Source organism: Pelodiscus sinensis, chromosome 1 (assembly GCF_052426305.1).
Source record: "Pelodiscus sinensis isolate ZL-2025 chromosome 1, ASM5242630v1, whole genome shotgun sequence".
Taxonomy (NCBI): Eukaryota; Metazoa; Chordata; order Testudines; family Trionychidae; genus Pelodiscus; species Pelodiscus sinensis.
Window position 1 is genome coordinate 249,216,833 of NC_143052.1, and position 24,321 is coordinate 249,241,153.

Genomic DNA, 24,321 nt, shown 5'->3' on the forward strand with positions numbered 1-24,321 from the left:
AGGAGGTGAGACTAAAAGGTGAGACTGCCACTTGGTGGCTTTTAAATCCCAGCACACAGATGCCTTAAAGCCAACTTTGCCCTCTTTCTGTACAGCTCCTCAGGAACTAAGAGCCTGGATCTCAGAATATGCTCCCCCAGGAAGTTCTACAAAGCATAAGCCTTACATTGGTTATGGCAGTTGTGTTTCTAATTTGGTCTCAGACTTGGGTGAATGTACAAAGCACAACCTGAGTGTCAGTTCTGAAGAATGCCTTTAACTTCATGTCAACCAAATTCTTTATAAGAATGGAACATCAACATGCATTTATGAGTGTTCATGGAAAGAGGAGTGAAAAGTGGAAGCTCCTGTTTTCATAGTGCCAAGCTCACTTCATTCAGTCATACTGTTCAAGTAGCCGGCATGACATCCTAGAGTCCTCTTGTTACACTTACTATACCCTTGTTTTCATGTCCTAGTTCTACAAAGTTTTATGCTGACATAATACTACATTTTTTGCCTGGAGCCTTCATTCATGTAAAAAAAGTATTTATGACAGCCATAACACTGAAGTGTTTTTGAAAATAGTTTCTCAAATCTCTACTGAGATTTTCAAAGGGCTTACTTCTTCCATACTTTTAGTTATAACTGCTTTCAGACAAAGGTTGTTTTCTCCTTTGAGATGAGCCTGTACATAGCTTGTTTAAAGCTCACTTTTCCACACATACATTTGTTATATTTTTCAGAGTATTAAATATTGAAATATCAAATGCAAATTGATTTTATTATGAAAAAAGTTTCAGTATCTCAAAAATTGTAGACAAATTATTTTGTGGGGAAGGACTTAAACTTTCTATGAATGGTCATAACCCTATATTTGGGAGGAAGGAGTTGTTCTAAAGAAAATTCCGTTTGGTGGATTTTGAAGAATATTATGGGACTATGATTTTTTTAATTAAAATATGTATACTTTTTCTCTTCCCCAGTAGCAAAGCAGGCGAATTAAAATTCTTCAGACTAAATTGTTGTGTGGCAAGTATTCAGTGGGAAGGAATTCAGTCATGAGAGCTTTTTAAAATAACAAAGTCGTGAGGGATAAAAACAGTTCTCTAATAGCACACTTCTCAAAATGTTATTAGCCTTCCCTCCCCCAAGTGATACCACAACACAATGATACCAGCTCCATAAGACATATTCCCTTCCCAATGCAAAAGGCATGGGGTAAAAAATCTCTAGGGCATCACCCTTTCTTCCTTCTCAGTCTCAAGAAAAGCCAATAAGGTATGGAATCTCTAAGTGAGGAAGAGGGGGAAATCAGGAAAACCTGTGGATTAGGGAAAGTATGGGATACTGTACCTTCTTAAGACACAAAGAGAGAACCTCTAAAGTACTTGGACGTTGAATATCTATGAAATTTTCCACAACCCTTTCTCCATGCTTGGAGCTCAACAGGTTCACTATCTGGCAGGGGAAGCTATGTTGTTAAAGAGAAGGGACAGAGCAAGGTTCAGGGGTGACCCGTCCATATAGGTGAACTAGGCGGTTGCCTAGGGCGCCAAGTTAAATGGGGCGCCAAATGGTGGCACAATAGCATTGAGGAGTTTGGAGGTGGGCGCGCTGATTGCATGGTTCACCTAGGGCACCAGTTGCTGGCAGCTAGTCTAGGGCCTCCCCTGAATACATGGAGAAACAAAGGGTCTCCCTGTAGTGTTTGCCTATAAGGAATCTTTTGTGTCAATATGTATTATTGGGGATAAAGACATCTCTGAACCCATCCCCCTTCATAGCATGATTCACACAATGTCTGTTTAAATTACTGAGGCCAAAACCATGTCATTCAGACCTTTCCTTTTAGGACCAAAAAGTTGAAAAAGGGATGTGACAAAGGCTAAACAATTAAGGATGTAAAGAAATAGTGGATGCCACTAAGCTGAACAAGAAGATGCCAGAATCAAAACAAGATGGCACAAAATAAAATTCTGGTAAGAAAGGATTGGGGAATCCAGAAATAATTGACTCAGCAGGAATACAGGATAAACACTAAGTAGATCCAATTCTACTGAGCACATTGGAGTATTACCAAGTATTACCAAGTATTACCACATTGGCGCGGCCGGGCGGGACTTGGGGGAGACCGACCAGCAGGAAGGAAAGCCGCCGAGCTGGGAGGCAGGCGTGCTGCCTGCGGTGGGCACTGGGACATTGGAGGAGGCAGCTGGGAGGCAGAGGACAGACTGGCATGTCTCGGGAGTGCCGGCATATAAAGGGGGGGAGCCGGAAGGGGAGGGGGCTGGTGGCATTCCCTCTACCCCCGCAGGCAACCCTGGGGGGGAGCGCCGGAGACCCGGAGGAGGAGTGTCGGACCCCCGCAGCCCAGACCCAGCACTGGACGACACGCCCCGGAGACCCGAGGACAGGGACAGGTGGCGGACGACTCCAACTCCCCCGCCCGAGGAGTGAAGAGGGCAGAGCCCGCTGGAGGGCAAACCCCGGCCGGCTGCCCGTGAGTGGGGCCGAGGGTTGAGAGCCCTCCCCGCCCCTGGCTGAGAGTAAGCCAGGGTGCAGCGGCAGCTGCCCTAGGGGCAGAGACAGAGGACCAGAGACCAAGGGGCAGAGACAGGGGCTAGAGACACAGGCGAACGGGGTACAGGGGCGATTCTCCTCCCCTCCCCGCAGCTGTACTGTCACACCCTAAATATAACAGAAGAGAATCTGGCTCTATCTACAGTGGATACAGTTGTTAAAGTTATAGAGACCTAGAAGGCATCAATCCCTTTCAAAAGATGATGGACTAAGTTCTCCCATGACTTTATGTATCCCTATTATGGAAACACCTCTGCCCTCTCTCCATGTTGCACAGCCTGCACAAGGGCACAGAAAAATTGTAGACAATAAGGTAGTGGAGAACTACTATTGAGGTGTCACCATGGAGGTACCCAAATGGGATAACGCGTAGGAAAAGCCATTACTTTACCTTTGCCCATTGGAATGGCTGGCCCTTCATAGAAGAGGTGTAGCAGTTTTCATTCCCCCTCTGCACTGAGTCAGGATGCTCTCTATGCACTGTTTGGGGGAGCATGGTTCTGCACAATTCTCAGTGCAGGGCTGTGGCATTACAATCTATCCCTGTAGTATGGTAAAATGAAATCACTGTTGTTATGCACAAGCTGTCATGAGTTTTAGATTAATGGGAAGATTGTACAAGAAAACATAATTATTAATAATAGCTAGAGCATCTTCCTTATCTTGCAGTATAGAAATGTGCCTTGTGTGCTTTTAAGAAACTTGGGTTTGTAGTGGTTAAAACATCCACTTACTGACTTGCTGTTTCCAAATCAATGGCCTTAAGGGAATGTAAGGTTAATTAATCCTTAATTCACTCAAGATCAGTTGACATTTTCATCTTACAGCTGTAATTATCTAAACATAAATGTACTACTAGGGGAGGGAAGTTCATAAAATAAAATAATAATAATATTAATATTTTTTATTATATGAAATATCATTTATTAAGAGCCTCCCTACACACTATGAATAGTGTGTGCAACAATCACCACAACAGCACCTGTATTTCTTTCTTTCTTTCTGTAAATGCTGGCACACTTGGACCTGTAAATATGAATTGAAATAAAGCTCTATAGTTTAGACCAGGGCAGTAACAGCATAAGGGCCTAGCTTCAATGCTTATCAGATATCCAGTTTTCCCATGGAGCTTGTAATGAATGGTTCACCGCTGAGTACAAGATGATCAAAGCTACACTGGGAAAAGTAGGAAAGATTTAAAAACAAATTAAATAATGTAAAAGTCAATCCTAAAACCAACTAGCAACAAAAGAAGGTTTAATACACTCATGAGTTTATGTTTAGGCAGGAGAAACTGCTGCATTTTGTAAGGACTGAAGCCATGCTAAAAAGTCATCAGGCAGGCCAACAAACAAAACATTACATAATCAATTTTTGATGTAGTAAAAGCATGAATTAAGTTCTCTGCTTCAGTAAGATTCACATAGTTCAAGATACTAGCAATATTCCATGGCCTTAAATAGAAATCTTTATTATGCAATTTATATGCAGTTTAATGGATAATGTCACCGTTAGTGGCCTTGGTTCTTCACAGCCTTATACCTTGTGTAGTTGTTGGCAACTGCAAAGTGGGAGTATAAAATTGTGCCATTCTGATTTGGCTCATTTTTATACAGGTACATCAATAGTAGTGGCAGTGGAGAAGGAGGCCCATTTTATCAAACAGCAGCACCAGGGATGAAAGTTAGTTAATATCTCTGCCGACTAATACACTGTCCAGCATTTATACTCTGGTCCCAAAACTGTTACACTTCTGCACAACTGATGTCATAAATGTTGAATATGAAGTACATCATAGTTTAACATATGGTGAATCTGAAGAGTTATATTCACATTACTGTTCTTATGTGCAGCATATGTCCTTTTTCAGTAGTGACATCAGAACCGATTAAAAGGTAACATCATTACAATGCAAGAGCACACAAGAACACCAGTGCTATATAAAAACCTTATAATAAAATGGCTCTCTCACAAAATGGGAAAGGGAGGTTTTTTTATTTTGACAGATAACCTATTTCTCTCCAATAATCTTTTTTTTTTTTCACTTTGCCATTAAACCATATTTTTTTTCCTCCTTGCATTCTAGTTTCTGTTTTAGTTCAAGGCTACACATGTTTTTTTCTGAATCTATTATAGTATCTTTAAGTAACCTCTGTGAAGTGTCTAGTGATTGGAATCTGCTCATCTTTGAGTTTAGAAGTATTTCTTTTTACCTCTTTCCTCATTGTTTTAAAATCTCCTTCTCGATCATAGTGTTACCACAATGCTTGATTTTGGTATAGTTCCTCCTCTAGAGGATTATACTAAATGTAGGCACTGAATGTAGAAATTAAGTATGGTCACTGTGACTTCACAGCTGGAGAACCAACTCCAGCAGGTTTCCTAGGATCAAGTTGAGAAGAATCTGTCCTCTTGTATGTTCTAGTACTAACCAGTAGTGAAAATAATTTAAAATTTCTTACAGGTACTGTCCTACAGCAACCTGGGTCCCTGCCAGCTCTTTAAATAGTTCCTTGCTAGCTTTTGCTGCAGCTCAGCCAGATCTTTCCGAAGTTGCACACCAGTGTGCACCGGCTTACTTTTACCTCTGGTATTAACTGTTAAAAGTAGCAATAATTTCAGTTTGATTTCTCTCTTTTTTCCATTGTTCTTTAACTTTCTTTCGAAAAATCTGGCTAAAAATGGCACATTTCCTTACCAAAATATATAAAACATTAGTGAATCTTCTTATAAATATATCTGAAAGTTTGTTTGTTTGTTTGTCCCAAAAGTTCTCTGAAACGGTAAAAGCTAGAAACACCAAATTTTGCACGGATACTACTGATTTTCTAACTTAAATAACTGGATTGGTTAGATCTCAAAATCAGTTCCCCCGGGTCCCCCAGAACCCCAATTGGGCCCACTGATAATTAGCTTTTAGTAGCGCCTGATCATAGAAACACAACATTTTCCATGGATACTCCTGATTTCCTAACTTCAATCACTGGATTGATTATGTCTCAAAATCTGTTATTCCAGAGCCCCAATTGGACCCGCTGGTAATTAGCTTTTAGTAGCATGTGATCATAGGCATTTGTTGAACTCTTCTGTTAAGCGTGTCACATAAACTGCAACTACGAGATCTTAGAGGATAAAGCATGCTGGAGAGACCATAGATCAGTAAGAGCAGTGCTGAACCTGCATATCGTCCCTTCACAGTGCAAGCACCCCACACTTAATAGAACCACCTTCAACCTAGCCAAGCTCAAAAAGGCCAATGATCACATGCAGTTTCAGCAGTAACTTGATGACAAGTGTTTATCATGCCTGCCAATCACTGGCAGCCCAAGAGAAAAATGGAACCAGTTCAAACATGTGATTATTGATTCAGCTAAATCAGTGCTGAGGCCAAAAAAAAGGGGGGGGGAGGGCACACCAGGATTGGTTTGATGATAACAGTGAAGACATTTCCAAGTTCCTAAGGGTATGTCTACACTACCCTCCTAGTTCGAACTAGGAGGGTAATGTAGGCATACCGCACTTGCAAATGAAGCCCGGGATTTGAATTTCCCAGGCTTCATTTGCATAAGCGGGGAGCCGCCATTTTTAAAACCCCGCTGGTTCGAACCCAGTGCAGCGCGGCTACACGGGGCTCGAACTAGGTAGTTCGGACTAGGCTTCCTATCCCGAACTACCGGTACACCTCGTTCCACGTTCCACGAGGTGTACTTGTAGTTCGGAATAGGAAGCCTAGTCCGAACTACCTAGTTCGATCCCCGTGTAGCCGCGCTGCACGGGTTTCGAACCAGCGGGGTTTTAAAAATGGCGGCTCCCCGCTTATGCAAATGAAGCCCAGGAAATTCAAATCCCGGGCTTCATTTGCAAGTGTGGTATGCCTACATTACCCCACTAGTTCGAACTAGCAGGGTAGTGTAGACATACCCTAAGTGAGAAGCAGAAAGCATTTGTTGAATGAACTTGCATCTCAAAGAAAGACAAGTTTAAGGACCTACTGAGCAAGGCCCAGTATGAACTGAGGAGAATGAGTGGTGGAAGAGGAAAGGTGCAGAAGCTCAGCGCTATGCAGATACAAACAGTGCAAAAATGTTCTTTGACTCTCTCAAATAAGTCTATAGACCATCTAAACCTCACACAGCTCCTTTGAAGTCAGCAGATGTCTCAACCTTTAGCAAAGACCAGAAGATCCTTGATCATTTCTCCAAGAATCCCATCAAAGAAGTTCTCAACTTCCCTCTGTAACTTAAGGAAGAAGAATGATACTCAAAGGCTTTGTCTACACTTGCAGCCTAATTCGAAATAAGGCTGCAAATGTAGGCATTGGAAATTGCAAATCAAGCCCGGGATCTAAATATCCTGTGCTTGATTTGCATGTTCTCGGCTGGGTGCCATTTTTGAAATTGACAAGCCTGGAATAACTGCCCGCATCTACACACAGCAGTGAAACAGCAGTTCGAAATAAAGCCCTAGTTCAAAATACCTGTTAAACCTCATTTAGAACCCAAAGAGAGTGGGCTGCCTGAGTCTCATTGTTAGACTAGATAGATGCTTGAACATCTGGAAGTGGTTATGGAATTGGCATGTACCCTTTGACCAAAAAAATATGCCCCACTTTTGTTACTGTGGTCTGCAGTCTAAGGATGCCTATTTGTATCAAGAAGAACAAGTAAAAACAGTAGTGAAGTGTGGACAGATGTGACTACGAAAGATCCAGAATTACTGTCATTTTAATGTCAATTTTTCATCAACCTTTTGCTAGGATACTGAGATTTCCATGTGGAGATTCATCTGACTATAGAGATCAATTCTTAGCTCTATGCTGCTTAACGTTTTTTATTAATTATTTTTTATCAATGAAGAAAATATAAATTGTTACTTATAAAGGTTGCAGAAGACACAAAAACTAGTAAAGTGGTAAATAATGAAGAGGACAGGTCCCCAGTTCATAGCGAACTGGATCGCTTTATAAGCTGGGTAAAAACAAACACAATGGCTACGTCTACACTGGCCCCTTTTCCGAAAGGGGCATGCTAATTTTCCAGGTCGTAATAGGGAAATCCGCGGGGGATTTAAATATCCCCCGCGGCATTTAAATAAAAATGTCCGCCGCTTTTTTCCGGCTTATAGAAAAGCCGTAGCCTATGAGTTTTAATATGACCAAGTGTAATATATGCATCTAGGAACAAAGAATGTAGGGCCAGTTATAGGATGGGGATCTCTATCCTAGCAAGCAGATATTCTAAAAAAGATTTGGGGTTTGTGGTAGATAATCATCTGAACATGAGCTCCCAATGCCCTTTGTGGCCAAAAGGGGTAATATGATCCTTGGATTGATAACCAGAGGAATCTAGAATAGGATTAGGAGCAGAGAGGTATTTGGCACTGGTGTGACCACTGCTAGAATACTGCTTTCAGTTCTAGTGTCCCTAGTTTAAGAAGAATGTTGATAAATTGGAGAGGGTTTTAGGAGAGGCATGAGATGGATAAAGGGTTGGGAAACTTACTTTATCAAGATAGAAATAAGGAACTGAATCTATTTATCTTAATAAAGAGAAGGTTAAGGAGGTAATTTTATTGCAGTCTGTGGGAACCTACATGGAAAACAAATATTTGATGATGGCTCTTCCATCTAGCAGAAAAAATGCATAGTGATTGAAATTGAAGCTAGACAAATTCAGGCAGCAAATAAGGTGTATATTTTTTAACAGCAAGACAAATTAACTACTGGAAGAGTTTTCCAAGAATTATGGTGGATTCTCAACCACTGACAATTTTGGATGTATTTTTCTAATAAATATGCTCTAGGAATCTTTCTGGGAAGTGAAGTACTATGGCCTGGGTTATACAACAGCTCAGATTATATTATCCCAATGGTACGTCTTGGTTTTAGAATTAATGAGTCTATGATTCATTGCTTTTTCCATTTTCAGCTTGGATTATGCATTCCCACTGCAAAGTGCTGTTCCTGAAAGGTACACAGAAACTTGAACTAATGCAGAATGTGTCTACTCAATTAATTGTGCTTTTCACAAGCAAATTATTTCTTCTATACTGCTCAATTTACAATACAGGTTGAACTTTTTTGATCCAGAAACAACTGTGATTTGGTAGACCATGGATGTTGCTAGACCAGAGATCCCCAGCCACAGAGGTTGCAAGAGGTTAGGTGCCAAGGTTGAGATGTGTGTTACAGCTATCACCCCACCATAGTTATGGAACCCCAGCATGGCAAAGCCCTCCTCCATGTCCTCCCCATTTCCCAGAGTCACTACCCTTTGTAGCAGAAGGGTATTGATTGTCTTGGCTACTCAATTCACAGCAGCCCTCACTGTAGATTTCTCCACTCTGAATTGATTCCCAACTGACCAGTAGCTCTCTGGAGTTGCAAACTTCCACAAGGCAATTCTGCCATTCATTTCTGCATTGTAAGAGTGGGTCTCATTTATCAGTTAATACCATTATCATAATGCTTCAATGCTTACCGGGATTCATGATGGGTTCCATGCTTATGCTGCTATGGCATCTGTACAGATAACCAAGTTAAGCAGAGGAAGGGAGTAAATGAGTGCATTATGGGACACCGATGATGTACTCAGAACCACCCAACCACGCCAGCAAGGCTTCCTGGAAGGGCAGTGGGAGTCCCACGAGCAATAGTGGGGCTGGCCAGAAGGGCAGTGGGAGCCCGGCAGACAGAGGCTGCGGGGCTACCTGACACAACAGCGGGAGCTGGGCACTGCAGTGAGAGTGTGACACGGCACCAACAGCTTGGTGCATGCAGAAGAGGCGGGGCTACTGTGTGTTGTAGTAAGACAGCAGTGCACGTAGAAGTGGGGGGTGGGGCTGCCCTGAAGGGCAGCAGGGGCTGTCAGGGCAACAGGGGCCAGCAAGAGGGAGGAACTGGCTGAGAGTCAAGTGGCCAGGCCAGGGCTTGAAGGATCTGGTGGCAGAAGGGGCAGTAACGACCTCCCCTGATCTGGCAAAATCCCTCATCTGGGACTGGTCAGGTCCCCAGGATGCCGGACCAGGGAGGTCCAACTTATACCCCTGCTTTCCATCCAAAACTACTATCTAATAAACAAGGCAAGTTTCAGCTGGTTTAAAAAGGGTTACTTCCAGCCTTCAATTTTGATGATTATTCAAGAAGGCCAGAATTAGCCATCTATTATAGATTTGATAATTATACACTGTAATTTTTAAGTCTTTCTTGTACAAGTCACTTGACACTGATCAAACTATCACTTTTGCCTAAGTGGGTTTATGTAATGTCATGCAGTTTTAGAACCACAAAACTTATTGGGATGTCCCCTTGGCTTTCTCTGAAGTATACAAAGACAATTTGTAAAATAGCAATGTAACAATCATTTTATTCTTTTACTTTGTTATAGTGACATACAGAGAAGGAAGAAATTTAGAGAATTAATAAAAGCATTTTATGTTTAAAATCCCTGCTGTTACTAACACCCATTTCATGCCTTGAAATTGTCATGATGGAATAATGTATGAATCAATACTATAGCCACTAAGCAAATGTGGGAGTGTAAAAATTGGCCAAAATTCCCAGCTTTCTGAAATTGGTTCATTATTAATATTTAGCTCAGTGAGGTATTAATTTCAAAGCCTACAGAGATCTGATAAATGCTAATACTAGCAAGCAAATATCATTGCTATTTTCATCCCATCTTTGCTTTGCTCTGAGAATCCAGTTACTCTCCGCACAGGACTTTAGCCATTAACTTCAAAGGAGCCAGGATTTCGCCCCCTCACTTCAACTTCTAAAATAAAACAGAGACTGGGGTTTCTTACTGCATTCATTTGACAATATCTGCAATAGGATTCTGCTTCTCCACCTCAGAAAAGACAAATTATTTCTTTATATAACTCTGTGAAACTGCAGGGCCAATTGTTTGGTAGGTGGAGCTGTATAGTGACAAGAGTCGCACTTTCTCTCAAGGGAGACAAAACACCTTTACAATGAGTAGATACTTACAGATATGAGGAGTGAAAGTCTAATGGCATACTTGAACTTATAAGTCCTTTACTATTGAATAACATCACTCCCTGGGTTGGTGTAGATATGTTGGTCCCAGGATATTAGAAAGACAAGGCGGGTGAGGTAGTATCTTTTATCTGACCAGCTTCTGTTCAAAGAACTTTTGAATTATTCTGAAATGCTGTAATTCACTCGTCCATTGGGGATACACAAAGCTCTGTCACCTGTGTCCACTTTCATTACGGCAGTCCTAAGTGGCAGCTAAGCTCTCTATACAAGGTTGGATTTTGCTCTAAATGTTGGGACCCATCCTACATAGTAGATTCACTGGGGTGAGGAAAATGAATAAAGCGTAAATAGTCTTCTCTCTCCTAGCATCATGGTTAGGATGTGAATAGAATCCCAGACCTTGCTCTCAAGATGAATGAACACTACTTTGTCTTAGTGCATCATTGCCATTCTCCAACTGTTTTAACAGCATCACCAGGGCTAGTGTTAGACTTGCTGTGGCTTGGGGCTGAAACCCACCGACCAGGCAAAGTGATGAGCAGGGCTGGAAAACCTTGGGCTTCGCTTTGACCCCTGAGTGTAGGTTGGTGAGCCTAGGCTTCAGCTTTGGTTCCCCTACCCCTCAGGGCAGTAGGGCTTGAACAAGATTCCTCCTGGGGTCATGTCATAATTTTTGTTGTCAGAAAGGGGACACGATGCTATGCATTTTGAGAACTGATTGTCAGTTCTAAACCTTCCAGGGGAGCATTGTTGGGGAAGGGCTTGTCCCACTACCTCTTCCTACAGTACAGTCAATCTCATTGACATTTTGTCACATGGTAGCTAAGCAGACTGGTTCCTTGTGAACTTCTGCCTAAAATAAATTGCCACTAGGAATTTCCTGTGGAGAAGGTCACCCACCCAAAATCCTCTACTGTGGCTGTGAATTTAATGCACCTTTGAACTCTTCATTTATGTGTACCATCAAATCCTCTGAGTGTAACTCTAATGAAGCCAAAGGAGCACTCTCAGAGGATCTGGACATTTGTTTTCACAGTTTTGTTACTGATAGATCCGTATATCTGCATTGTTTCATTCAGTACATGTTCATTTGGCAATACTTCCAAAAGGAGGGAAAGCATTAGCTATTCTTTCAGACTTCTGAACTATAATATTTGGTGAAACTTGAGCATAATTTGGCAGTATTTTCAACAGATTTGGTTTGGCTGCAAAGTTATTAAGTTAAAACCAAAAAAATTACACCTTATGGGGAGGAAGCATTAAAATATTATTCAGGGGTAAAATGGTAAAAATTCCAGTTATTTTCATCTGTAATGTTTCTATGGCATTGACCAGGAAGCTGTAGAAAGCTACAAAAATTGATCCCAGCTGTTTGTGCCATATAGACCAAAATGAAGCTAGAGATTTTGAAAAATGCTGTAAACATACAGGTTTACTTTCATGTCTCCTCTTTTTGTTCTACTTACATCACTTTCTTACCATACCATGAATCTGATCCTTCCAGGCACTGAGGTGCCTCATATCTAGTCCTCAGCTCCCAGTGTAGTCAAACATTTTTATGGGAGTTTAGGGCAGCTCCTCAGAGCCTCATTGGACATATTCGGTACCTTCAAAGATCAGACTCATTTTTATACATGAAATCATTCCACCTAGTGAAGCTGGCAGCAGCTAATGTGTAGTTGATATGTAGGGCTGTCATTTTCAAAATACAACACGAAATTGCCTTGAGATCCCATCCAGTGATCTGGGAAAATGAAACATAACCTCTGGTCTCCTCTGAGAGACAGTATACTCCCCCTCTCACAAACACAGAGACTGAATGTAGAAAAGAAACTTTTAATGAAAGGAGAGAAGTCACCTGAAAGTAGTCAGGGAAAATGCCACAAGCAGGATTCATAGTCATAAATCTGTGAGCAGGACACTTATCCTAGAGTTTGTTGGGAAGTACCTTCTGCCTCATGTTTTTGAGTTCTACAACCAAAAGTTATTTTTTCCTGTGCTCCTCTCTGCTCACTCACCATACCCTACTCACATTGGTTGTCCTTTGTCAGTGAGGTCCAGGGGTTCAGAGGAAGATCTGTGTCACTTCTTCTTCCATGCAAAGTAGAAGTAACCTTGCTTACACCACCATCTGAGAACTTGCTTTGACTGGCAGCCCCACCAGCTGCTGCTCTTAGCTGCCCCACCAGCTGCTATTCCTCTCCACTGGTCATCCCGCCAGTTGCCATTCCTCTGGCCCTCACCAGCCACTTGCTTTGCTCACCACTTTGCCAGCTGACTGTCAGTCATTTTCTGCTGCCACCTGCTTCTCTGCTGTGAACTCTGCATGTCACTCTCTTAGCAATTTTCAGCTCTTTGCAAGCTGAGCAGAGACAGCCCCATCTCAAGTGCCTTCAGGTCTCAGTGATTTTTAGCTCTTAGCAGGGTGGGGAGAAAAAAAAGTCCAGCTCTGATTCCAGCTCTGACTGAACATTTAAAATAACAAAGAGGCTCCTAATGAAGCCTATTAGCGCTTTCTTTGTACAGTGGGCAGGAATAGGTAAAACTTGTCTGGGAAAGAGCATAGGGAGACACCTTTCCCCCAAAACTCTTACTTTTACAGGGCTCTGGCACTTGAGCTCCTGGCTTAAGGAGGTCTTTTCAGCTGAGGGTGAACCCCTGGCCCCTTTCCCCCTGGCAAGTTAAGCACAGTTCTGTTTCCCTTTATTCACACAATAGTGATAACATTGGTAACAACATTTCACTACCCCTGTGTTCTGTACTAAAGTGATTTGTTATCCATCATCAGCCAAAGTGGATCACTTTGAGCAACACCGTTCTATCTCTGGATATCTAGACAAAATAGGTGTATTCATGTAAAGACAGTTTGCTCCTAAAGTCTCTCTGACTTTCAGATAACTGTCGGGGGAGAACTCATTGAAACCATGCTTGCACACAGACACGAAGGATGCAATTTTTCATAGCAGAAATTGAATTTTACAAAAGAAATCAAAATCACCTAAAATGTCAGCAATCGTACTTTCATGCAAAATGCTGCAGTCTTTTATTTTCTTTCTTTTTATGTCATTTCAATCTTCAGTTCACCCACTTGTGATAATTAGAAGATCCTTTTCACTGCTAAAGATACTGATAAAATCTGTTTTTAACACAATCCTAAAAAGACATATTTGTTAACTCACTGATTGTTTTTCTTCCTCTTTCTCTGGCAGTTCTGTCTCCACTATCTAACTGCATATCTACAAAGTGACATCCATTATCAGTCAGAGCAGTAGCAGTAGCAGTCCTGCCTTCAGAAACTGCCTTCAGAAAGTGAAAGTGCTTTGGCAAAATATCTGGGTTACCTTAACATGTCTTTACTTTCACCTGATTTTTCCTCAAGAAAATATCTCAAGATAAATGAAATACATTAATTGCCACTCACTGGCATATTAGAGTCCTATTTTCAGTCATAGCCACTGTCTGCTGTGAGATGACTACCATTACGGAGAAGCTAGGAAAATGCTGGTGAAATAGCATAGGGGAGTCATCTATATGGGTACGTCTAGACTACCGGGTTTTGTCGACAGAAGTTTTGTCGACAGTATCTGTCGACAAAACTTCTGTCGACAAAGAGCGTCCAGACACATTTTTCTGTCGACAAAGCAAGCTGCTTTGTCGACAGAACCCTGTAGTCTAGACACAACCCTACAGGCAATAACACGTTATGTCAACAGAACTCAGCGGTAGTGTAGACGCTGGTATAGTTTTGTCGACAAAAGTCCACTTTTGTCGACAAAACTCAGTAGTCTAGACACACTCTATGATAGCTATTTATTTCCCCTTAATGATTATCAAGATTTAGTTCATAGAACATGTTGGAGAAAGGAAGGGCCTGAAGCATGGGCCTGGTTTAAGGCCTGAGGCCTGAACCAAAGTAAGCAAGAGTTATACCAGCATTTCTTAAACTGTGGGTCAGGACCACCAGTGGGTCACGAGCAACTTAGAGGGGGGTCGAAGCTGGATTCAGTTTTTCACTTGTGACCCCTCTCTCCCGGGCTGTGAAGAGTGATAAGGCAGTGGAAGGCAGCTGCTGGCAAGCTGCGCAGTGTGGCCAGGGCTGCGGGACTCCGGGGGTATGTCTACACAGCAAAATTATTTTGAAATAACAGCCGTTATTTTGAAATGACTTTACCAGTGTCTACACAGCCAAAACGCTATTTCAAAATTGACAAACCTAATATTGCTAAATCAAAATAAGGGAGGGCTTATTTCAAAATTGGTAAACCTCATTCCATGAGGAATAGTGCCAATTTCGAAACTGCTATTTCAAAATAAGAGCTGTGTAGGTGCTTATTTTGAAATAGGGGGCCTCTAGCCCTTCCTGGTGGCCACTGAGCACAACCAAGAAAACTCCTCTTCCTCCCCTCTCTCCCCAGAGCCTTTAAAAGGGTAGACTCTGGCCACAGTGCCTGTGCCAGCTCCAAGCCTGCCAGCCCAGAGCCAGCAGTCATTGCACCTGACCCAGTGGCCCCAGCATGAGCCAGGCAGCCAGTGCCAGCCAGCCCTCCACTGCTCCCCAGGACCAGTCTGCCAGCTCCCAGGAACTTGCCTGGGGCTGGAAAATGTGGGTGCCTGCCTGGTCCAGTGCGGAGATCAGGGACCTAATTCAGGTTTGGGGGGATGCCTCCAACGTCCATGATCTCTGCACTGAATGGAGGAACGCAACTGTCTACAGGAGAATGGCTGCCAGCCTGGCCACCAAAGGCCACATGCAAACCCAGGAGCAGGTTCGCATGAAAATAAAGGAGCTGCGGCAGGCGTATGCCAGGGCTACAGGGGACAGCTCCCAACCAGGGACAGACCCAGACCCCTGCCCCTATTTTGATGCCGAGGACCGCATCCTGGGGGGCCGGATGGTCTGTGCCCCCCAGGTGGTCATTGACCCTGGGGCAGAGCTTGCTGCCTCCTGCTGCTCCAGCCCCTGCTGCCTCCCCAGCTACCGCTCCTCCTCCCACTCCTTCTTGCCCTTCCACTTCTTCCTCCCCACCCTCCCAACACCCCCAGGGATGCTGAGGCCCCCACACCTGCGGTGGTGGTAGACAGTTGGGCCAGTGAGTCCCCCAACCCTGAGCCCTGAACTTCTCCTCCCCCTTCCTCCCCTTGCCTCCCCCTGCAGCTCCCTCCTCCCAGGTCTCCTCCTCTCCTCTCCCACCCACCCTCCCACCTCTCCCTCCCACCTTCTTTCCCCAGTCTCACCTCAGTTTTATTCTCCCCCCCAACCCAGTTTTGTTCAATAAAGAGGCTTTGTTGTAATGAACATGTGTCTATTATTGTACAGCAGAAAGGGGGGTTAGGGAGGGGTAAGTGGAAGGACATGAGGGAGGAATGAGGCACCAGCCCCCAGTGGAGCACACCAGGAAGACTGTTACTGCCTCACAGCAACACATCCAGGAGAAGCACCAGAGTGCCCAGGGACAGCTCCGGCTCCATGCTGCAGAGTGCTGTGGTGTCCTGAGCGAGGGCACCCAGAGCATACATAGAAAAAATGCTTTGTTGTCCCTCAGTGAGGTAGGCAAGCAAGCAAGGAAACCTGAGAACCGGCTGTCCGGGGAGGTCCCTTTAAGCACAGGTCTCAGATAGCCTCAGATAGAAGCCACACAAGGTAACTTCTGACCTGATGCCCTGCCAGGACTGGTTCCAGCCGGCCTTAAATGTGATTCAGCATCCTATCAGTGTGGCCATGCTATTTTGAAATAGCAAAACGCTATTTCGAAATGCATTTTATGTCTAGACGCATTATTATTTCAAAATAACTATTTCTAAATAATGCTCTAGTGTAGATATACCCCAGGAGCATGGCTCAGCTGCTGCAGGAAGCAAGGTGCAGGGAGAGGGAGGCCTGCACCGAAGCAGGTGCAGACACACAAGGGGCTGGCCAGGGCATGGTTGCTGGATGACCGAACACTTCCCCAGCTGGGAGAGGGAGGGGTCCCTCACGCAGTTGGTTGGGAGTTAGGGTCGGGGCAGAGGACCCAAAGGTAAATAAGGGCACGTGGGGGTCAGAGGAGGAGGCAGAGGAGACACGGGAGAGGAGTGGAGGATGGAGGAAATGAGAGAGAGAAGGAACCAAAGGGACGTGGAGCAGAAAAGAGGCACAGAGGAGAAAGAGATGTGGGGAAGGAGCCTGCAGGGGGGAAGGGCGTTGAAGTCTGCAAACACCTTGAAGGAACCTCAGGAGGGCAAGGAGTCTGGTGAGAAGGGGGCAGGAAGTCACCCAGAGCAGTGAGGGTGGGGGGGGTCACACAAATTGATTTAGCATTTTAGGGAGTCGTGATATCACAAAGTTTGAGAACCCCTGAGTTATACTATGAGTAACAGACAGGCCTTGTCAAAAGTAGATGTTTGCCTGCAAGTCTGGGACAAACTCAGCACTAGAACTGCTAGCACTGCTAAAGGCACATGAAATATGTAAATACATTCCACAAGGACAGTACAGGGACACCCCAACTTAGTACACAATAAATAGTTTGAAACAGCAAGGGTGAAAGCATAACACTGGGTGGTGAATAGGGATGCTTTAGAGGAAAGTACAAGGAGAGGTACCAAACGTGTCATTATTATGCAAGGATGATATGTACAGGTGTATCATTGATTGTTTATCTCCATCTATATATGTTGGGGTACCTTGACTTAATTCTTTGTGCAGCCTAGGGGGCAATAGTGAACTGATACTATTGACTGAGCCAAATTCATTGTCAGGGGTACAAACTCATAGAGACTCAAGGATTGTCTGACTACTGATTACTATCAATGTACTTTGTTCAACAATAAACCTGACATGGGTGCCTTCATATCTTATATGAGTCTGTGGTCTTTGGGGGCTCTCTTGAAGTCTATTATGCTAGCTATCTGCCCAGAGCTGGCATGATATACTGAGGGAGCATACAAAAACACATGCAGCTGAACTTTCATCATCACTGATGCTATGTCTAGACTGTATACCTCTCTTGAAAGAGGATTGCAAAGGAGGCAGATCAAAAATTCAAATGAAGCGCGGATTTGCAAATCTCGTGCTTCATTTGCATAATCACGTGAGAGTTTTCGAAAAAGGGTTTTTTGAAGAAAAAAAACCCCACAGTCTGGACAGGGATCTTTAAAAAAAAAAAACAACAACACTTTTTTCGAAAGAACCCCTACTCTTCATTTTTTCAGTACAGATTCTTTCGAAAAAGGGATTTTTTTTTCTGAAAGAACCCTATCTAGACTGTGGGTTCCTTTTCGAAAAAGCTCTCCCATGTGATTATGCAAATGAAGCACAAGATTTGCAAATCCACACTTCATTTGAATGCTCAATCTGCTTCGCCTGCATTCCTCTTTTGAGAGAGGAATGCAGTCTAGATTAGCCCTGACAGAGCAGGAGGCCTGTCAGGATGCCTAATGATGAAGATGTGAATCTACATTGCTGTCCTGAACTACTACAGAACACACTGAAAATGTTCAGAATCCTAGTTTTCTTGGCTAATCTAGCAAGACAGAACAGTGGAGGGAATTCATAAAAAGGATGCAAATGCCTAATTTAGGCACTAGCGACTATGTCTACACACCAAATCTTAGAGTGACATAGCTAATTCACTGCAGCTACACTGCTATACATTCTCCTATATAGCCCTCAATGCCAATGGGAGAGAACTCTTCCATCAGTATAATTAAACCATACCCACAATGACTGACAGTAGCTATGTCAGTGTGAAACATCCATACCTGCACTTTTGTTGGTGAAACTTATGTAAATTGGGGGATCAAGAGTGAGGGAAGGAGTTCATACCCATGACTGACAAAAGTTCTACCAACAAAAGAGCTAGTGTAGACATAGCCTAAATAAAGCAGTTTGCCACCACTAGCATTCATAAAAGCCATGCTCAGCTACTGCCTGGATGCCCACATTTTCAGTCGTAAAATTCCCTGAATATCTACATTTTGGTGTCTGGACATGTGCACATACACCTAAATTTACATGCAACCCAGCAGTTTGATGACTAACACACTCCTATACCCCAGTGGAATTCACAAACCAGATGTTTCCCTGCCTAGCTTGTCTTTGGGGCCTGATCCAGAAACAGTTCTTGGAGCACATCTAAACCTATGCCAAAAGGATGGCTGAGAAGAAGCTGCCCCACCCCCAGCCTTACCCCTTTAAACTTTTGGCCAGGGGTTAGACCATTCTCTTAGGAGGTGGGAGGCCTGGGTTGAAATGCTACCTCAGTCTGGGATAGAGTGCCCTAACCACTGTAGTAAGTTCTGGAACAGTTCCACTTCTAGAACAGTTCTCTCTCCTAGTGAAGTTCTTCTGCTTCACTTGGCTAATTAACATACATTGGAGTAAGGGGAATGGGACCTAACCCCTGGACAGCAGAGTCACTCTTACTCACTTTCTGGACCATTGAATATTTAATTAGGTACACACAGTTACTCAGCTCCAGCAGGAGCAAGTCAGATAATCCCATAGCCCAGTTATTAGGGAAATTACTTAAAAGATGGGAGACGAAAGTTCAAACAGCTGCTCTGCATCATGTGCAGAGGACAATTGAACCTATGCCTGCTACATCTGAAGTGAGTACCCTAACCACAGGGCACTAATTTATAACAGGGCACTAATTCCCTGTGTATTAGATTTCAGGGGCTGTAAAGCTGTCCTCTTGGTGATGGAGAAGCTGTGTTGTATGTGATGTGATTTAACGGTCATATTTTTTCCTGAAGTAATCAATGCAATGATCAAGAGTGGGGTTTCATTTGCTTTGTGGTGTCCAATCAGATTATTGTTTCTTATGATTGTCAGTGAGGATTTGGTCACTGTGAGTGATGTTGGCATTGTTGCAAAAGAATTATTTCAGGCTGAGATGGCGGATGAATCCTTTATATTCTCCACATTTTAGTATGGTACCAAGAAAACAGCTACTGAGCTAGAGTGTGTGTGTTCTGTTCAGATAAAAACTAAGCTTCTTCATGAGACTCATCTCCAATCTCTATAATCAGTTTTTTAATATAATTGATTTATATAGATCACAGATAGTCATGCTGATCAAATTACATCCCTCCCTATCCTTGCACAGAACATACCCTCTGAATATGTGCTCAAAGGGTATGGCTACACTATAGAGTTTTTTTGGAAAAACGGCGTTTTTAAAAAAACTGTTCAATTATGTCTATACTGAAATCGCATTCTTTCGAAAGAAAATCGAAAGAACATTTTTGGACATTGGTAAGCCTCTTTCTATGAGGAAGAAGCCTTTTTCTGAAAGAGCTCTGGGTATGTCTACACTACAAAGTTAGTTCGAACTAACGGATGTTAGTTCGAACTAACTTTAATAGGTGCTACACTAGCGCTCCGCTAGTTCGAATTTGAATCGAACTAGCGGAGCGCTTAGTTCGAACTAGGTAAACCTCATTTTACGAGGACTAACGCCTAGTTCGAACTAGCTAGTTCGAACTAAGGGCTGTGTAGCCCTTTAGTTCGAACTAGTGGGAGGCTAGCCCTCCCCAGGTTTCCCTGGTGGCCACTCTGGCCAACACCAGGGAAACTCTATGCCCCCCTCCCGGCCCCGGACCCCTTAAAGGGGCACGGGCTGGCTACGGTGCCCGTGCCAGGTGCAAGCCTGCCAGCACCCAGCTAGCAGACCCTGCACCTGGCACGGCACAGAGCCACCCACCCGATGCCCCCCAGCCCACCCCCTCTTGCCGGGACCAGGCTGGCGGCTCCCGGGAGCTTGCCCTGGACCGCAAGAGGCGGGCACCTTCCTGGGCTAGTGCAGACATCGTGGACCTCGTCCACGATCTCCGCACTAGGCACAGGAAAGTGGCCGTCTAGGGCAGGAGAGCTGCCAGCCTGGCCACCCAGGACCAGGTGTGCATGAAAATCAAGGGGGTCCACTGAGACCCCCGACCCTGAGCCCTGAGCTTAGAATGGCCGTACTGGGTCAGACCAAAGGTCCATCTAGCCCAGTAGCCTGTCTGCCAACAGCGGCCAACCCTAGGGACCCTGGAGGGGATGGACCGAAGACAATGACCAAGCCATTTGTCTCGTGCCATCCCTCTCCAGCCTTCCACAAACTTTGGGCAGGGACACCACTCCTACCCTCTGGCTAATAGGACTCCATGGACCCAACCTCCATCACTTTATCTCACTTCCCTTTAAACTCTGTTCTAGTTGTAGCCTTCACAGCCTCCTGCAGCAAGGAGTTCCACAGGTTAACTGTTTGCTTTGTCAAGAAGAACTTTCTGTTATTAGTTTGAAGCCTGCTACCCATTCATTTCATTTGGTGTCCTCTAGTCCTTCTATTATGGGAACTAATGAAGAACTTTTCTCTATGCATCCTCTGCACACCACTCATGCTTTTACAGACCTCTATCATATCCCGCATCAGTCTCCTCTTTTCTAAGCTGAGAAGTCCCAGTCTCTTTAGCCTCTCTTCATATGGGACCTGTTCCAAACCCCTGATCATTTTAGTTGCCCTCCCCTTTCCCACCCTCTCTCTTCCCCTCTTCCACCTCCTTTTCCCAGTCTCCCCGAGTTTTGTTCAATAAAGATAGTTTCTATTTTTGACCACACGTGTCCTTTATTTTGTACATCAGGAAGGGGGACTAGGCAGGGGTAAGTGGAAGGAGGTGAGGAAGGAATGGGGTACGAGCCCCCGATGGGGAGGACTGGGGTGTCTCTGCAGGCTCCTCGGGGTGGAAGCTCTCCTGCATTCCCCCCGATTTACTCCCCCCCTGGATGGCAGCCTGCGGCAAGTGCAGCCGGGCTGATGGCCGAGTGGTGTGATGTGCCCAGTGTGGGCACTCAGGGCACTCCAAGCCAGAATTTCTTTGCAAGCGGGGCACCCCTTAGAACTGTGTGTCCGGGGTGGGGGTCGGGACCCTTTAAGCGCAGCCCTCGGCTAGCCTGAGACAGCATCTCCATGCTCTAAGTCCTCCTCTGATGCCCTGCCGGCACTGCTTCCGGCCATCCTTAAGCCCTGTTCAGAGTCCACTCAATGTGGACTTGCTAGTTCGAACTAGTTTTTAGTTCTAGATGCGTTAGTTCGAACTAGACGTACCCTCTTTCGGAAAAAGGCATGTGTGGACGGGGAAGAGGAAGTTCTTTCTCAAGAAGAGGAAAGAGAAAAAAGCACAAGTGCCCTGATGGTCATTCCACCCATAGTAATCACAGCTTTCATGCGAGATAGTGTCCAATCAGTCTGGATGCTATCTGTAGAAAAAGCAGATTGCTTTTTCGATGTGCTTTCGCAGTGTGGAAGCTCTCTTTTGGAAGAAGTTTTTTTCGGAAGATCTCTTCAGGAAAAGCTGCTTCCGAAAGAAGCGTGCTGTCTAGACTTCTCTTAGGTTGCAAAGTCAGAAGTTAGGTTTTGTCCGGAAAGTCTATCTTTAGTCACCCAGAAAATAAGGAACACACAATTGGAGGCTTCCTGCAAAGTTTCGGTTTAACTGACTTGCCTAAAATCATATAGAAATCAGTGGCAAAGGCAGGGATACAAATGTGTTCTCTTGGGATATGTCTACACAGCATGGTGGCGCCTGTGGGAGTGAGCCTTCCAGCCCAGATTAACAGACTTGGGTTAGTGGGGCTCCTGCGAGTGCTCTAAAAATAGCTATGTAGACAGCCTTCTCAAGCAAAACATCCTGCAGCCAATTCTTAATTCTAGGAAGGGAAGTTGGTTTTTGAGCCTGAGTCCAGTTTGAACCATAACATCAAAATACTGAATGCACTGCACTGCTAGCTCAAGTCTATCAACCCAGGGTTGTCAAATAATGCAACCGTCTTGCTGAAGCAGCCTGAGGGACCCCTTTAATCAGGTGCTCCCAAACAAGCACCAGCTGCCAGTGACTTCTGGTCACAAACAACTGAAAGTCTTCATGTCCTCAGGAGCTACTCGGTACAATTTATGTTCCAGGGATTATATAAAAGAATATGAATAGATTTAGTATATCGTATTTGCTCTGGCAAAGCCTCAGAAGCGCGGGACCCCACCGCGGCTGCGGATTTGCTCCCGGTGCCCCCGGTCTGCTGGGGACCGTCTCCAGCAGACCAGGGGCACCGCGAGCAAAGCGGGTCCCACGCCAGAGAAAAGCCTCAGAGGCGAGGCACCCCGCCGCTGCGGCTTTGCTCCCCGTGTCCCTGGTCTGCTGGGGGGGGGGAGGGCGCAGCTACTGTGACCCCCCCCCAGCAGACCAGGCTTTTGTTGTGGACCCTGGGGCAGAGCAGCTGGGGCGCTGCCGGTTGGTCCCGCAACGCCGCTCTGGGCACTACTGGACCAACCCGGCAGCACCCCAGCTGCTCTGCCCCAGGCGTCCTGATTCAGCCGCTGCTGGTCAGTTTCAGCAGCGGCTGAATCAGGACGCCTGGGGCAGAGCAGCTGGGGTGCTGCTGGGTTGGTCCAGTAGCGCCGAGGAGCGGCGCTATTGGAGCAACCCAGCAGCACCCCAGCTGCTCTGCCCCAGGCGTCCCTAAGTCAGCCGTTGCTGAAACTGACCAGTGCTGACTACAGGAAGCCCGAGGCACAGTTGCTCTGCCCTGGGCTTCCTGGAATCAGCGGCTGATCAGTTTCAGCAGCAGCTGACTTGGGGTTCTTAAGTTGAATCTGTATGTAAGTCAGAACTGGCGGTCAGTTTTAGCAGCGGCTGAATCTGGATGCCAGTTCCGACTTACATACAGATTCAACTTAAGAACAAACATACAGTCCCTATCTTGTACGTTACCCGGGGACTGCCTGTACAATATAATGCAGGTGGCATGGAGTTCATCTACACCCCTTTACCTTAAAGGGGCCACTAAAAATCAAGCCCTTTTAAAATGATATGTTAGTCACCCCAAAATGAGGGCATTTAAAAATCAGTAGTCCCTTTTAAAAACACAAGCCCAGGACTAGAGCAATACAATTTTGATTTATATTTTGTGTCTTTTATATAAACATTTTACGCCAAATAAATGGAAGCTTGTCTTCTTTCCTCTTCCCTGGCAGTACACAACACAGATACCAAAAGAAAGAAAGAAAATGCAGCTAGATAGAGTGGTTGTGAAGAAGATTATCCACATTCCTTATCAAGAGCTTGTCATTCTTTTCCTAAGTACTTTTAAATTATAGTTACAGTGAGTCATTTGCCCCAGTGGGCTTGTGATCTTTAGGTGCCCTGCCTACTGCTGTTCTCCCATTAGGATTTCAGTGAAGAGTGAGTCTAAAATAATCTACTAAAAGGCATTACTGAGCCACAGGGAAATTCAAACTGCTCCAAATGCTAGAGCCAACAGATAAAGTTCAAGATGGGATCATTTCATTGCCGTCTCTGTAAGAGTGTGATTCTTTTGTTAATATGAACTGCTGTGAATGGAAGCCAATGTCTGAGCATTAGAGGGCTTTGAAAAAAGGGTTAATAATATCTAGCAAGTGCATAGTACTTTCTGTCTGTGGATCTTAAAGTCCTTTATGAAGTGCAGTGAATTCAATCTCATAGCAAGAGGAGAAAACATTATTATTCCATTTTATAAATGAGGTAACTAGGAAACTAAGGCACAGGGATTTTCAGTGATTTGCCCAAGGTCCAATAAGAAATTTGCAGAAACTGAAACTGGGTCTCATATCTTCTGAGATCCAGTCATGTGCCAGGCCATCAGGGCTGTCAGGGGGCGGGTGACAGGAGGGCAAAGGGGAGTAATTTAAAGGGTGCTGGAGCTCCCTGTTGACCACCTACTAACTATGCAGAAGCAGCAGCCTGAGCCCTGGGGCTAT